Consider the following 16,433-nt stretch of genomic DNA (forward strand, 5'->3'; position numbering starts at 1 on the left):
ATTCTGGAAGCTATAGGCAATAAAACAGTGTGATGTCATTCAAAAGAAAAATTGTTCCAAATCATATTATACGGAACACCAATGAAATTCTTTTTCTAAAATTTTATTTAATTTTTATTTATTTAAAAGGAGTAGAGACAGATAGAGATAGTCCATCTTCTAGTTCACTCCCCAAATGCTTGCCAAAGCTGTAGCTGGGCCAGGCCAAAGCCAGGAGCCAGGAACTCAATCCAGATCTCCATGTAGGTGGCAAAGACCCAACCATCTGAGCCATCTCTTGCTGCTTCCCAGAGGATGCCCATTAATAGGAAGCTAGAATTGGCAGTTGGGTATTGAACCCAAGCACTCTAATTGTGGGGTGTGGGCATTGCAACTAGCATCTTTTTTGAAAAAAAAAAAAAAATCTATTTATTTTAAAGGCAGACTTACAGGGGTTGGGGGGTAGAGATAGATATCTTCAATCTTCTGGTTCACTCTCAAAATAACCACAACAGCCTGGGCTGGGCCAGGCCAAAGCCAGGAACCAGGAGCTTCCTCTGGGTCTCCTACATGGGTGGCAGGGGCCCAAGTACTTGGACCATCTTCTGCTGCTTTCCCAAGCAATTTAGCAGGGAACTGGATCAGAAGTGGAATGGCCAGGACACAAATCAGTGCCCATATGGGATACTAGAATTGCAGGGGGTGACTTAACCTATTGTGTCACAACATCCGCTCCCCACCCCCCCCAAACCACCATTCTAATCGTTAGACCAAAAGCCCATCCCTCTGGGTTTTTTAAAGTTGGGATCAAGTTAAGACGGGGAAAAGTTAACAATACAAAAATTTGGTATTAATGGATATAGCAATGAATGTCTGTTTTTTTCTTTTTTTTTTAAAATACAAATAAAATTGTAAAAAGTCATTTAAAATTCTTTAAAGTTATAAATTATGAACAGAGAGACAAAGAGAGCTCACATTCGCTGGTTCACTCCTCAAATGCCTGCAAGAGCCAAGGCCAGGCCAGGCTGAAGCCAGGAGCTAGTAACTCAGTGTATGTCTCTCAGGTGGGTATCAGGGACACATCTACTTGAGACATCACCTTCTCCTCCCAGGGTCCACAATGGTAGGAAGCTGGAATTGGTAAATGGGACGAGTTATTGAACCCAGGCACTCTGATATGAGATGTGGGTATGCAAGCCAGTGTCTTAACCACTATGCCAGATGCTACTTATCAATTCTTGATAAATGAACAGTTGTTTGATAAGAAAACCATTTCCCCGGGTGAGTAATTTACTGTCCTAAGAAGAGGATGTTTGCCTGCGTGAGCAATTTATTTATTCAAATAAATTGGTTTTCAGGAATTTCCTGACGTAAACAGTGAATTATTTATTGTGCTACAAGTTTATCTTCCCGGGCAAGAATTTCCTAGAATATATAGTTAGTCATGTTGCTACAGGTGGCCTCAGTTCTCTGTACTGCTAGTTAAGCTATGTGGATGCAAATAGATTCAGTCCTTGGTGACTAACATGGAATGCGACACTAGCAAAATCTCAATATGGAATTAGGTACTGGATTAGGAGAAAAAGAGAGGGAGATAAGGAACCAGTCAACAAAGGGATGTGCAAAATAATTTCAAGCAGACTTGGATAGAGGTGCCTGCTTTCTTAGAACAGCAGTGTGGCAGGGGCTTCAACGTTTAATCTTGTCTTTGAACTTCCCAGATATACCTGAACTCTAAGAAGTAGAGTTCTTGTCTAGGGAAAGAAGATTCAGCTACAGATAATGCCTACCTGATGAAACCTTTCTGACTGGTCTGAGATGCTTAGATCCAATGGAAGCCTGGAGATGTGGTGTCCCTAGCATGGACACAGCCATTAAGTCATTGTCACATGAATGCTAAATTGAGTGAGGCTGTGAGGAAGGTTGTAGATGGTCTCTGAATGGGGAGGCAGGTAATGGATGGAGGCGGCTTTGCCTGAATTGATAGAAAGTCCATTTTTAAGAAGCTAAGTGTTAACCACATCGAGAATCTTGGGCTAAGAAAAGACCGTGAAGATGCTTAAAGGACACAAAAGCAGATGAGGCAAAAAGAAGAGCAAAGCAGAACAGACACCTGATAATTAAAAATAGCTTGTATTTACACAATGCCATTTGATGTACAAAGCATTCTCATTTATGTGATTTCATTTGATCTTTACAACATCCTTATATGCAAAGTAGTAGAAGCACTATTATCTCTATTTTATGGATGAGAAAGTTATGACTTGGAGTTGGTTAAATGCCTTGCCCAAGGTCACAATACTGTAAACTTGCAGATGGGCTCTTGGGCCTAGATCTTCTGAAGCTTTTTGCAAGTGTTAAGAATTGGAAGCAGAACTAAAACTGTGAGAAGAGTGAGAGAAGTGTTTCTCTTTACCCCTCCAACCATAAGGACCAAGGTTTGCCGAGTTGTAAGTTCCGTAAATAGATAAGCGCGTGCTGAGAACTCTAAGCGGATGGAACCTGTCAGTGGCGTTGTCAGCGGCCCTCCACTGTGCTCAGGTGCCCTGATGGTAGCTCCTGAACCACCAGAAGCCCAGGCTGCCACAGTTTAAACACAGATTACCGCTTTTATGCCAAAGTCCTGCCTGGCCACGTGTTTCCACAAGCAGCAAAATTTTAGTATCCCTGTCTGGCTGGGCTTAAGTTTTTGGCAAGAATTCCCCCCTTCCCTTGTGAACATCTTGGAAAGCTTTTAACTGAGCACAAAGATGTTTATTTTGAGAAGCAAAAGGGACTAACTAAATATGTCCAAAAACAATCTCTACCTCTCCCACCAGATGAGCCTTAATTTCATCATGAAAGGCGTGGTTGCTACCTCCACCATCTAAAAGGCAGAGCACACAGGTGAGGCTCTGGGGGCTGGCTCTGGAGAAACTGGCGCCTCTCCTTCTGATTTCTAACCCGGACAGCTACTAGGAATGTGGGGTGGGGAAGCTTTACGGGAGATACGAGGGGGAGGAAGTGGGGTCGTAGGGGAAGAGTGGTGTGATCCTATGAAGCTGGACAACCAATCACAATGCACCTGCCTCCAGCTGCCTGCTTATTCTCAAGTATCCTTCCGAATTGCTTTCCCATTGGATTCAGAAGGGGCCATGTCTGTGTACAGAATATATTTTGGTAGGCTTTAGGGATTGTGGCAAATATCACGTGGTGAGTAACTTTTGGGCATGATGATATACGATCATGTCATTTTAGAGTTATAACATATCTTGTATAACTGGTTTGAAGTTTCTTATTTAAGAGATGAGGAAATTGAGAATGAGAAGGTTAAGTGAATTTCCCAAGGTCGATATCAGGGATTAAATCTAGGACTATAAGGTAAGACTCTTGATTGTTGGGGTTATTACACAATATTATGTATTGTGAAATAGCTATTCTGAAAACTAACATTTCTTGTTGTTTTGATTTCTTTTTCTTCTTTCCACACTGGATTTCTTACCCTTAAAATATGATCAAACTCCCCTTCCAGTGTGAAGAAACCTAGCAAAAGAAATTTCTCTTCACTGCAATTAGTGGAGGTAAAAGCACCTTTTCAAAAAACTGGGCTCAGGGACCCAGGCTTTCTATGGTCCCTTAAAGTATTTAATACACATACAGTGGTAGGGGCAGGGAGCAGACCAAAAGGGGTGGGGGAAGGGGAGAGGATTGAATATTCCAGAAATAAGAAGACATATCCCTGAGGGTTTGGGGACAAGTAAAAGGACATTAGTTGAGATCAAGATGTTTTAATTTCTCTGTAGTGAAAATTGCCCAAAATTCATGACCAAGTCCTTGAAGCTACTGTTTGCTTTGGCTATAGATAGAGCCCTTTAGGAGCTGTTAATTTGTATTATGCAAACTCACACCACTAACACCAAAGGATGGGGTAAAGTGGTAAATTGGTCTTGTTTGAGAAGTAGAAGATTGCCTTGACCTGTATCAACGTATCTTTATTCTTCTAGAGCAAATTCAGGTGTAGAGGCCAAGTGGGCCAGGGTGCCTTTGGGATTCCCCCCAACACTCATGAGCTCTTAAACTCCAGGTACTCAGTTTCCCCTTGCTTAACCCTGTCCTACAAGTTTACTCCAAGCACTATAGTGCCTTTGCCATCAAACCCACAATTTATAAGTACACACAGTTTTGTTTTGTTTTGTTTTGTTTTTTCCTGCCAATGCTGGACAATGTTAGTTGCATTTCTCTCAATGCAATAGCCACTGGGTTTTATATTTCCCCTCTGCTCCACAGGGTACTGACTGGAGAGGGTCCTTGTTGATACTGCTATTTGCAAAGTGTGATTAGAATTTTACATGGTCATCACACTTGCTTTACTTCCTCAGATTTGTTAGCTGATGCTGACTCCTGATTTCAGCTGATACAAAGAAACTGAGGAGCCAAGCATCAGATGAAGAGGCAGAAGATAATGGTTACATGTGTTTTAGATGTAAGACGGGCAAGTGGCAGATTTTCCAAAGGGAAAGCAGTAGCAGAGCGAATAGGTTCCAAACGGAACCACCATATCAATGAGGATGAAAAGCTACCACTGTAATCACCGCATTGATCTCTGATTCTCTTCACATCTTGAGGCATTATTGTTGCTGGGTCGTTCCCCACCCCCACCCCACCCCCTTCACTTAGCTAAATGCAAAATGTTTCTTAATGTTTCAGTGTGCTGGGTAGGAACACCCTCCCTGATTCCTGGAAAGTATCAAATTACTCCAGCGCCATCACTCTCAGTTTACACTTCCAGGAATTCCTTAGGACCTTTCCCCTCTTCTGACATTGAAACTTGAATTTCAAAAATTGTCCTCCTTTTGGAAATCCAAAGAAAATAATTTGAGGAGTCTACTGTGGCTTGGCCTATTAGAGCTTTTTCTCTCTTTGAATTACAGGGCTGACACTTCTCACCTAAGACTTGTGTTGGCCTCATCACTCTGAGGCATCTAAGAGAAAACTGACAAGCTTTTATTGGCCAAAGGGCTAGAGCTATGAGTCCCTCCAGGGCACTTGCTTCTGTGACACTGTTCAATAAACTGGGAACTTTATTTGGAACACAAAGTACCAAAATCTGTATTTTAAGCCAGGGGACTGTAGTTTTAAAAAAATGGGCTCAAAAAATCTTTGATGCATTGCAATGGTTTGAATGTTTGTGTCCCTGCCAAAATCCATATTGAAACTTTTCAATGCAACAGTATCAAGAGATGAGGTCTTGGGAGGTGATTGGGGAGTTCTTCACAGATGGAACTAGGACCTTTATAAAAGGGCTTGAGAAACTGGGCCTATCACTTTTTGCCTTTCTATCCCTTCTGCCGTGTGGGGACACAGTGTCTTTTGCATCAAGGCGCTGCCTGGGAAGAGGAGACCCCAGGCCCTCAGCAGACATCAAACTGCTGGTGCCTCCATCTTGGACTTACAACTCCTGGAACTGTGAGAAATCCATTTCTGTTCTTTTCCATTATGCAGTCTCTAGTATATGCTGGAGCAGCAGGGACAGATGAAGACCAACACCTCCCTTCAGGAGGTACAGCCTAATTGCTCTTCTCCTTTGAAGGATGGGAACCGGACTTGGTGAACCGCTCCTCAGAATAGACTGTAGTAGAAGAGATGCTATGTTACCACCAAGGTCATGAAAAGGATTGCTTCTGTCTGCCACTCACTCTCCGGATAACTTGCTCTGGGGAAAGGCAGCTGCTATGTCGTGAGAACACTCAAGGGAACTTGGGTGAGATCTGAGCGGCGAACATCTTAGTTCTCCCTGCAAACCCAAGTCACGTGTGCGAGCCATTTTGAAGGCGACCCTCCCGCCCCACTGAGCCTTCTCCCTGACTGCAGCCCAGCTTGACTCTAGCCTTGCAGGAGACACCAAGTTACAACCACCACCTCCTACCATGCTCCAGAGAAATGATCAGAGATAATAAATGTTTACTGTTTTAAGGCGTTAGGTTTGGGGGGAATTTGTTGTGTGATGATAGATATCCAATACAGGAAGCAATTAGCAGAGGCTACTGTTCTATTCTTGAAACCCTTGAAATGAAAATAACAATTATAGTACAATCAGAGCATTCTTTTTTCTCCAGCTATTTACATTTTATTCTCATTCATTTGGATCACATAAATCCCACCCAAAATGCTCAGAATTTCTCTCTCTCCTTTTCCTTCCATCTGTTCACATTTGAAAGGTTGATGTGTATTATTTGCATGTGAGTGCCTGGATGTGAATGAAGCAGGAATGCCAAAAAAGGGTTAAAAAAAAAAAACCTGAAAACTAGGTAAAATTCCCCTATTACTCATGGAATATTTTACACCTTTTAGCTCCCTTGAAATCTTTTTTTTGGCTTGGAGAAAATGCTTCCAAGCATTTGGATTGGTGTTAGCTTTGTATTAGTTATTTCCAAGGTACTGGTTTCATTTAGGGCCTCATTAGCTCTTGAATGAATGGCTGATAAGTTCTCATCTTTTGCCCTATGACAAAATTCTCTCCTAAGGCAGAGATCTGGCTGTGTGACCTTTTCACTCAGGAACTTTCAAAGGTTATTCATTGTGTACGAGATTGAGATCAGCCATTCGCCCTCTGGCTTCCCTCCCTGCCCCGTCCCACATACATGCTCGTATCCTGGGCTCAAAACAAGACAGTGTCTGAGAAAGTGCTATGAACGCCAAGGCGTGTACAAGTGTGAGGTGTCCTGCTGCTGAAGGGTTTAGGATGCCTCGTAAGGTCTTCCGTTTCCTAAGGATGAGAGTCCACTGGCAACTTGAATTTAGTAGAACCTTGTTCCTTGTTGATAGGATTTACTAGAGTCTCTTGAATTTTGCACTCTTCTATACAACCCAAGATCACCTTTTCTTTCCTATTCCTCTGCCAAACTGAGTGACAGGCTTGGAGATCTTCACTCATTTGATTTTTCTAGAAGAGAATTCACAAGCAAAGGCAAACCTCTCTATCAATGTAATCTACCTGACTTGGCAAGTGGGAGTTGGTGAGCCGCATCTTTCAAACCATAAGTTTCGTAAGCCTGGGGTCAGGTTGAAGTCATATGCGGCCAACAGCAGCTGTGTTTCAGCATTTCGTTAACTGGGTGTAACCTTTGGTAATCTTTCGAATCTGCGCCCGTTGTTTTTACTCAATTCCAAACCCAAACCCAGTTTTTCTACAGTGTGCTGCCCATGTGGGCTCCCCTATAGGGGGCGCCAAGGAGGACTGCATGGCTGGGGGAAGGAGAAAGGACTTGCTGCTCTTTGTTTCTAGTTGGCGTCCTGTCTTCTGTGTTTGCCGTGAGAACCACGTCAGACACTTCCTCACTGCTGAAGCAGCCACGTCTCTGCGTGGCAGCAGCTGACCACACTGGGTAGAACCAGCCCCCCCGCTCAGCTGGCAGAGGCCCCTTCCTGGGGTGGCTGACCTTCAGCTTCTCAGTACCTCCTCCAAGCTCTGAAGTTTAATAATCCCAGCTTCTTACCCTTTCTCTCGCAGCCCAGGTGTGATGGTCGCCACGTGGCCCCCACAGGCCTTCAGCTGTAGGGATTATACTTAGGGCTGCTCGCTTTAGCAAGTAAAAAAAATAAAAAATCATGAGTGCCAGGCAAATTTGAACAACAAATAATTGTTTAGGATAGTATGAGGGAAATTGAAGACATTTATGGAAAATATAATTAAAAGAAAAATTATTTAGGGCAAAAAATTTGAAATCTGTGCATATGAGGGGTCTTCACAAAGTTCATGGAAAAAGCATGTCCAGAGGAAACTGCATGGATCTCAAAATTTATTTAAACCAAAATAAACTTATCTTTTCTTTTAAAGATTTATTTTATTTATTTGAAAGACAGTTACAGAGAGAAGTAGAGACAGAGAGAGAGGTCTTCCATCCGCTGGTTCACTCCCCAGATGACCGCAATGGCCAGAGCTGAGCTGATTCAACGCCAGGAGCCAGGAGCTTCCTCCGGGTCTCCCATGTGGGTGCAGGGGCCCAGGGACTTGGGTCATCTTCTACTGCTTTCCCAGGCCATAGCAGAGAGCTAGATTGGAAGAGGAGCAACAGGGACTAGAACTGGAGCCCATGTGGGATGCCGGCGCTTCAGGCCAGGGCTTTAACCCGCTGTGCCACAGCGCCGGCACCTAAACTTATCTTTTTTAAAAATTTATTTATTTGAAGGCAGGGTTACAGACAGAGGGGGGGAGAAGAGAGAGAAGTCTTCCATCTGCTGGTTCACTTCCCTAATGGCCTCAATGGCTGGAGCTGTGCCTATCCAAAGCCAGGAGCCAGGAGCTTCTTCCGGGTCTTGCATGTGAGTGCAGGGGCCCAAGGACTTGGGCCACCTTCTACTGCTTTCCCAGACCAGAGCAGAGAGCTGGATCAGAAGAGAAACAGCTGGGACACGAACTAGCGCCCATGTGTGATGCTGGTGCCACAGGCAGAGGCTTACCCTACTTACTACAGCACAGTGCCGGCCCCTAAACTTATCTTTACATACCATTTTTTGCACAAACTTTTTGAAGTATGGCTGTATATCCAATACAATGTGTAGAACATACATATGTTAAAAATTCATTCGTTGTTTATGGGGAATTCAAATTGTGCTAGGTATCTTACATCTTACGTGGTAATCCTGAACTCAGGTGACCAAGCCCCCCACCACTACTGCTCTTTGCAATGCCTCCACTGCTGTGTTTGCCTCGAGGTCGCTCCCCAGCCCAGGCTCCCACTGATGGCTGAGCATGCCAGCCCCTGAGGCCGATTCCCGGGACACCGGGATGCCAGCTGTGGCTCCATGGCATTCCTCCTCACGTTGCCAAACCATCTGAGCCTTTAGGACCCCCTTTCTCTTTCCTGCAGGCTATACTTGGGTCTTAGGCTGGGGCGAGTCTCCCAGCCTTCCCAGCTCCTGCCCTGTTTCCTTTCACAGGCGCGTTTTCCCTTAGTGAAATCTGGGCAGGTTTTCCACTTGTCTGCCACAGGCGAGGTTGATGCAAGGTGGTGGTAGCTTGCCACAGTCACTGCTCTATGGTGCTTTAGTGTTCCTCTTCACCCTCCCATTACCCGGCGAACAACCTAACAGCTTGCTAACCATTTTTTTCCCCATCAATCCCCTCTCTTCGACTGGTGTGGTTTCTGTCTGTTGCCTGGACTCTGGGTGCCTCCAAGTTTGGTGAGACATCCAAATTGCTCCAGGAAGTTTGTGGCACTAAGTCATTCCACTGAGGCGGTGTGGGATGTTATTTTCCCTCCGCTCCCTCTGTTATTTTACCACAGAGTTGGCAAAACAGGTTGAGCAAGATGACTGCCTGTCGTAAATGTGGCATCAGACCTTCAATAGCTGTGGTCAGCGCTGCGAGTCCCATTTGGACACATTAGCGAACTGGAACGCCTCTTCAGGAAGGTAATCGGGAAAAGGACAGATCCTGAAGTCCTTCCCAGAGAGCGGCATGCTTGCTTAATCTGGACAAGACTGCAGGAGGATGGGGTGATGCTTTCAAAGATCTGAAGGTCAGTCATATGGAAACCGGATTAAATTTATTTGCATGGCCCCAGATGTTAGATCTGAAGCCAATCAGCAGAGCCAAAAGCAGACATGGGGGCTCATAATTTGGCAACAGTGCAAATCTGTATCCCTTCAGTATTTGTTAAACATGGATCTGGCAAGAGTGGAAAGAAATTATTTATTTTTCTGCTAATAAAATGTGTACAACTCTTTATGTTCACATAAAGGTTTTATTACATGTGGTAGCATAACAATACAATTTTAACTTTGTGAAATTTTTTCCAGTAACATCACTTACTCAGTAAGAATAAAAGCAACTTACATGGATATCATTAAGAATTCTGTCCAGGGACTGGCACTGTAGCATAGCTGGTAAAGCCACCACCTGCAATGCCCGCATCCTATATGGGTGCTAGTTCAAGACCCGGCTGCTCCATTTCCAATCCAGTTCCCTGCTAATGAGCCTGGAAAAGTGTGGGAGACTCAGAAGAAGCTCTTGGTTCCTGGCTTATGCCTGGCCCCACCTTGGCCGTTGTGGCCATATGGGGAGTGAACCAGTGGATGGAAAATCTCTTTCTCTGACTTTTTTCCTTCCTGTATAACTCTTTCAAATAAATAAATAAATCTTTAAAATCCTGTACAGAGGGTGGGAGGGACGTTATGGGGGGGAAGCCATTGTAATCCATAAGCCGTACTTTGGAAATTTATATTCATTAAATAAAAGTTAAAAAAAAATCCTGTACAGATATATTTAAAAGTTGCCACATCTGGCTTTTATGTAGGCACACATTTGCTTCTTTTAAATATAATTACATTATTAAAATGTTCTTAGGTTATTTTATAGTTATTTGAGTGAAACACTTATGGCCTAATATCAAGTTTATGAATTAGATAATAAAATAATATTCCTAGTAAACAGTGTGGCATTATTGGATTTTGGAATTCCAATTGGCTGCATCCTCAGACTTCAGTGGGCAGGTATTGAAGTTGTGGAACTAGTGCTTAGTTTCCTTGTACTGCTTATGTACTTACTTGCCTCTCAAAAATACTCAACAGAGATAGCTTAGTACAGATGAGAAATATGTATTTTTTAAAATTTTATTTATTTGAAAGGCAAAGGGGCCCGGGAAATGAAGAGAGGGAGAGAGATTTTCCATCGCTAGCTCACTCCCCAAATGGTGACAACAGCAAGATCTGTGCCAGGCTGAAGCCAAGAGCCAGTAACTCCATCTTGCTGGCAGGGTCCCAAAGCACTTAGGCCATCTTCTGCTGCCTTCCCAGGCACATTAGCAGGAAGTTGATTAGAAGTGGAGCAGCCAAGATTTCAACTGGCACTCCAGTAAGGAATGGCAGAATATATATATTTTTAATTTCCCTCTGAAAGCATTGTCTACTTCCATGTAGCAGGGCCAATTTACATGATCTTTAGTCATGTGAGTAGTGATGTGAAGAGGTATAATAGTTGGCACTATTACACAATTAATTTTAGTGATATTTTAATTTTTATTTATTTTCATTTTTTTTAAAGACAGGTCTTCCATCGGCTGGTTCATTCTCTAAATGCCTATGACAGTCAAGGCTGGGTAAAGTTGAAGCCAGGAGCCCATAACTTCATCTGAGTCTCCCATTTGGTGGCAGGGCCCAAGTACTTGAACTACCATCTGCTGCCTCCCAAGGTGTACATTAGCAGGAAGCTGGATTAGAAGAGGAGCCATGACTCAAACTAGGCACTCAGATGTGTGATATGAGTGTCCCAAGCAGTGACTTAACTGCTGTGCCAAATGCCTGCCTCCTGATTTTTTTCCCCAAATAAACCTTTTATTTAAGGGGTACAAATTTCATAAATACAACTTTAGGGATGTAGTGATTCTTCCCACCATATCTGCCTTCCCACCTCTACTCCTACCCCTCTACATCCTCCTCCCTCTCCCATTCCCAGTCCCATTCTCCATTAAGATTCATTTTCAACTAACTGTATACACAGAAGACCAAAGCTACTTAGTAAAGATTTCAACAATTTGCACACACACACACACACACACACACAATTGTTTGAGAACAAGTTTTACAGTTAATTCTCATAATACAACTCATTGAACACAGAGGTCCAGCATGGGAAGTAAGTGTACAGTGACTCCTGTTGTTAATTTAACTATTAACACTCTTAAGTATGACATCAGCGATGTATGACATTATATGACCTGCTGAGGCTATGGAAGCCTTTTGAATCCACATTCTCTGTTAGTATTTAGACAAGGACATAAGCAATGTGGAAGTTCTCTCCTCCCTTCAGAGAAAAGTACATCCTTCTTTGATGGCCACTTCTTTTCACTGAGGTCTCACTCACAGAGACTGTTCATGTAGGAAATTTTTTGCCTCAATATATTGGCTTTCCATGCCGTGAATGCCTCCATGGGCTTTTCAGCCAGACCAGGAAGTGTCAAGGGCTGTTTCTGAGGTCAGAGTGCTATTTAAAATGATTGTCATTCTATGAGTCTGCTGTGTGGACTGCTTCCCATGTTGGAACCTTAGCTCCTTTTTAATTCTATCTATTATTATTGCCAGACACTTGATCTTATTTATATGATCCATTTAACACTTAATCCTATCCATATGATCACTTTAACACTTTAGATGGCATTTTTACCACCCAGCTTAATGCGATTTGGGGTCACATGGCAAATGTTTAAATGTACCCTTAGAAGTGAATCCATAGGAATGTATGCTGAACTATACAGTTTTACGGTTACAAACTTTCTCTTCCATCTCTTATTCCCACTCATTTTTAATGAGATAAATTTCAATTGACTTTATATACATATGATTAACTCTATGTTAAGTGAAGAGTTCAACAAACAGTATGAGGAAGGAAAAAAAAAAAACAACTGTTCCTAAACAGTTGAGACAAGAGTTGTTCAAGTCATTGCTTCTCAAATTGTCAATTACATTTCTACAATTTTCTTTTAGGTGCTCTATTAGTTATCACAGATCAAGGAGAACATATGGTAAAGGTCCCTTTGGGACTGGCTTATTTCAGTGAGTATGATGTTTTCCAGATTCATTCATTTTGTTGCAAATGACTGAATTTCATTTTTTAAAATGCTGTGTAGAATTCCGTAATGTACATATCCCATAGTTTATCTAGTCTTCAATTGACAGACATTTAGGTTGATTCCATGTCTTAGCTATTGTGACTTGAGCTGTGATAAACATGGGGGAACAGATAACTCTTTTATTTGATGATTTCATTTCCCTTGGATAAATTCCTAGGAGTTGGATAGCTGGGTCATATGGTAAGTTTATATTCAGATTTCTGAGGTATCTTCATACTGTCTTCCATAGTGATATTACCAGTTTACATTTCTACCAACTGTGGATTAGGATACCTTTTTTGCCACATCCTCGCCAGCATTTGTTGTTTGTTGATTTCTGTATGAAAGCCATTCTAACTGGGGTGGGTGAAATCTCATTGTGATTTTGATTTGCATTTCCCTGGCAGTTAGTGATCCTGAACATTTTTTCATGTGTCTGCTGGCCATTTGGATTTCCTCTTTTGAAATTTGTTTAAGTCCTTGGCCCATTTTATAACTGGGCTGTTTGTTTCATTGTTGAGTTTCTTGATCTCTTTATAAATTATGGTTATTAATCCTTTATCAGTTGCATAGTTTGCAAATAATTTCTCCCATTCTATTGATTGTCTCTTCACTTTACTGAGTGTTTCTTTTGCAGTGTTTCTTTTTACAGAAGCTTCTCAATTTTATGTAGTCCCATTTGTGAATTTTGGCTTTGATTGCCTGTGCCTCTGGGGTCTTTTTCAAGAACTCTTTGCCTGGGCCAATGTCTTGCAGGGTTTCCCAATGTTCTCTAATAATTTGATGATAGATTTAGGTTTCAATCCATTTTGAATGGATTTTTGTGTAAGGTGTTAGGTAGGGATCCTGCTTCATATTTTTCCACATGGAAATCCAGTTTTCCAGGCACCATTTGTTGAAGAGACTGTCCTTGCTCTAAGGATTGGTTTTAGCTCCTTGGTCAAATATAAGGTGGCTGTAGATGCTTGGCTTGATTTCTGGTGATTCTATTCTATTCCATTTGTCTATCCATTTGTTTTTGTACCAGTACCAGGCTGCTTTGCTTATAACTGCCTTGAAGTATGTCTTGAAATCTGGTATTGTGATGCTTCCAGCTTTGTTTTTGTTGTTTAAGATTGCTTTAGCTCTTTGAGGTCTTTGTGCCTCCATTTGAATTTCAGCATCATTTTTTCTAGATCCGAGAAGAATGTCTTTGGTATTTTGATTGTACCTCATTGAATCTGTAAATTGCTTTTGGAAGAATGGACATTTTGGTGATATTGGTTCTTCCAACTCATAAACATGGAAGATTTTCCCATTTTTTTGTATCTTCTATTTCTTTCTTTAATTTTTTGTAATTATCACCATAAAGTTTCTTAACATCCTTGGTTAAATTTATTCCAAGTTATTTGTTTTTCTGTGTGTGTCTATTGTGAATGGGATTGAATTAGAAGTTCTTTTTCAGATGTGGCATTGTCTGTGTTTACAAAGACTGTTGATTTTTGTGTATTGATTTTTATATCTTGCTACTTTACCAACCTCTTCTATGAGTTCTAGTAGTCTTTTGGATCTCCTATATATAGAATCATGTCATCTGGAAACAGGGATAATTTGACTTCCTCTTTCCAAATTTGTATCCCTTTAATTTCTTTTTCTTGCCTAATGGCTCTGGCTAAAACTTCCAGGACTATATTGAATAGTAATGGTGAGAATGGGTATCCTTGTCTGGTGCTGGATCTCAGTGGGAGTGCATCCAATTTTTCCCCCATTCAATAGGATTCTGGATATGAGCGTCATAAATTGCTTTGATTGTGTTGGGGACTGTTCCTTCTGACCCAATTTACTTAGAGTATTCATCATGAAATGGTGTATTTTGTCAAATGCTTTCTCTGTATCTATTGAGATAATCCTGATTTTTGTTCTTCAGTTTGTTAATGTAATATATCACAATGATTGATTTGCAAATGTTGAACCATTCCTCCATACCAGGGATAAATCCCACTTGGTCCAGGTGAATGATGTTTCTGATGTGTTGTTGGATGCTATCGGCCAGAATTTTGTTGAAGATTTTGATGTCTATGTTCATCAGGGAAATTGGTCTTTAGTTCTCTGTTATATCTTTTTTGGGTTTAGGAATTAAGATGATGATGGCTTCATAGAAAGAATTTGGGAGGATTCCCTCCCTTTCAATTGCTTTGAATAACTTGAGAAGAAATGGAGTTAGTTCTTTAAATATCTGGTAGAATTAGCAGTGAAGCCATCTAGTCCTGGGCTTTTCTTTGTTGGGAGGATCTTTATTACAGATTCAATTTCCTTCTTGGTAATAGATCTGTTTAGGTTTTCTATGTCTTCCTGTCTCAATTTAGGTAGGTTGTATGTGTCCAGGAATCTATCCATTTCTTCTAGTTTTCCCAGTTTGTTAGCATACAGCCCTTTGTAGTAATTTCTAATGATTCTTTTTATTTCTGTGGGGTCTGTTATTACGTTTCCTTTTTCATCTCTCACCTTCAGAGTGGCATCATCTAAACAGAGAGCCTAGGGAAGGGAGAAACTAAGATGAGAGGGTGTAAGGAATGGTAGATGAGGTATTTATTAGTAGATTAAAAACAGAGACACAGGAGGGATGTGTTGTGGTAGTTTTAATGTTTTGTGGCTAATTCCAAATCACAGAGCGATGTGAATTGTGGAAAGTTGTTTTCCTCTCTGGTTCTATTTTTTTGTTATTGTTTTTTTTGTGTGCGTGTATTTATAAAGTGAATGATTTGGACAACTCTAAAATCTTAAGACAATTGTACTCAATACTAAAAGTTTATTGAATAAGGGCACGATTCCCTAAGAGCATAACTAAGGCCTTTTATGAGTTACAGGAAGATGGATTTTTGGCTGAGTGGAAAGAGAAGCTTTGTAACTATGAGGACTCTTCACACGCGTTAACAAGCTGTATTGTGAAGTACTGAGTACTTAGGATCATTCTGGAAGATCCACTGAGCTACTCAAGTGGATTTACCTGATGGTGCCATTAAATGGTGTGACTTGAAAAGTGGCCTTGTGGCCTGATGAAACCCAGGCACATCTTTTCTTGTTTCTCAGATGGAATCCCAAGAGACCAACTCTGCATTTCTCAAAGTTTTCTCTCTTTTTTGTGATTTGTGTTTTTGTTCCTCTTTCTTGGCCACGTCTGCTAATCTGTTTGTGTTTTGACTAACTTATTATAGTCAAGCACAGTTGTGTCCTGGAGCCAGATCATACCGGTTTGTGAGAAGTAAATATGAGGGGACTTAAAAAAATCCTGTGAAAAAATAGAATTAAAAAATAAAAATAAGAAATGTAAGCTTCGTTTCTCCACATAAGCTCCCTCAGGTTTAAACCACTTCTGTAAATGATGACGCCAGCCATTTAATCCATCCCTAAATAACTCCAGGGACCTGGGATTTCATTCTGTGCAGTCTTTTTCATATTATCTAAAGAAAAATGGGTGCCCTTTACAGTTGTTTTATATTGGGAAATAAAAGAAGTCAGAAGGAGCCAAATCATGATAGTGAGGTGCATGACTACTGCTGCCCCACCAAACCTTTGGAATATTGCCCTTCTTGGATGAGAGGAATGAACAGGAGTGTTGTCATGGTGGAGGACAGTCTGATAATGTTTTCCCAGATGATTTTCTTCTAAAGATTTGGCTAAATTTCTCAAAACTCTCTCCTAAAGGGTGGATGTTATTTTTCTTCGGCCTTACAGAAAGTCCCAAGCAACATGCCTTGCATATCCTCATAAACTGTTGCCATGGCCTTTGATCTTGACCAGTCTGCTCTTGATGTGACAGCACCACTTCCTCCTGTTGGTAGCCATTGTTTTGATTGTGCTTTGTCTTCAACACCATTCTGGGAAAGC

Source organism: Oryctolagus cuniculus, chromosome 8 (assembly GCF_051225735.1).
Source record: "Oryctolagus cuniculus isolate XC-2025 breed Fujian yellow rabbit chromosome 8, ASM5122573v1, whole genome shotgun sequence".
NCBI classification, from domain to species: domain Eukaryota; kingdom Metazoa; phylum Chordata; class Mammalia; order Lagomorpha; family Leporidae; genus Oryctolagus; species Oryctolagus cuniculus.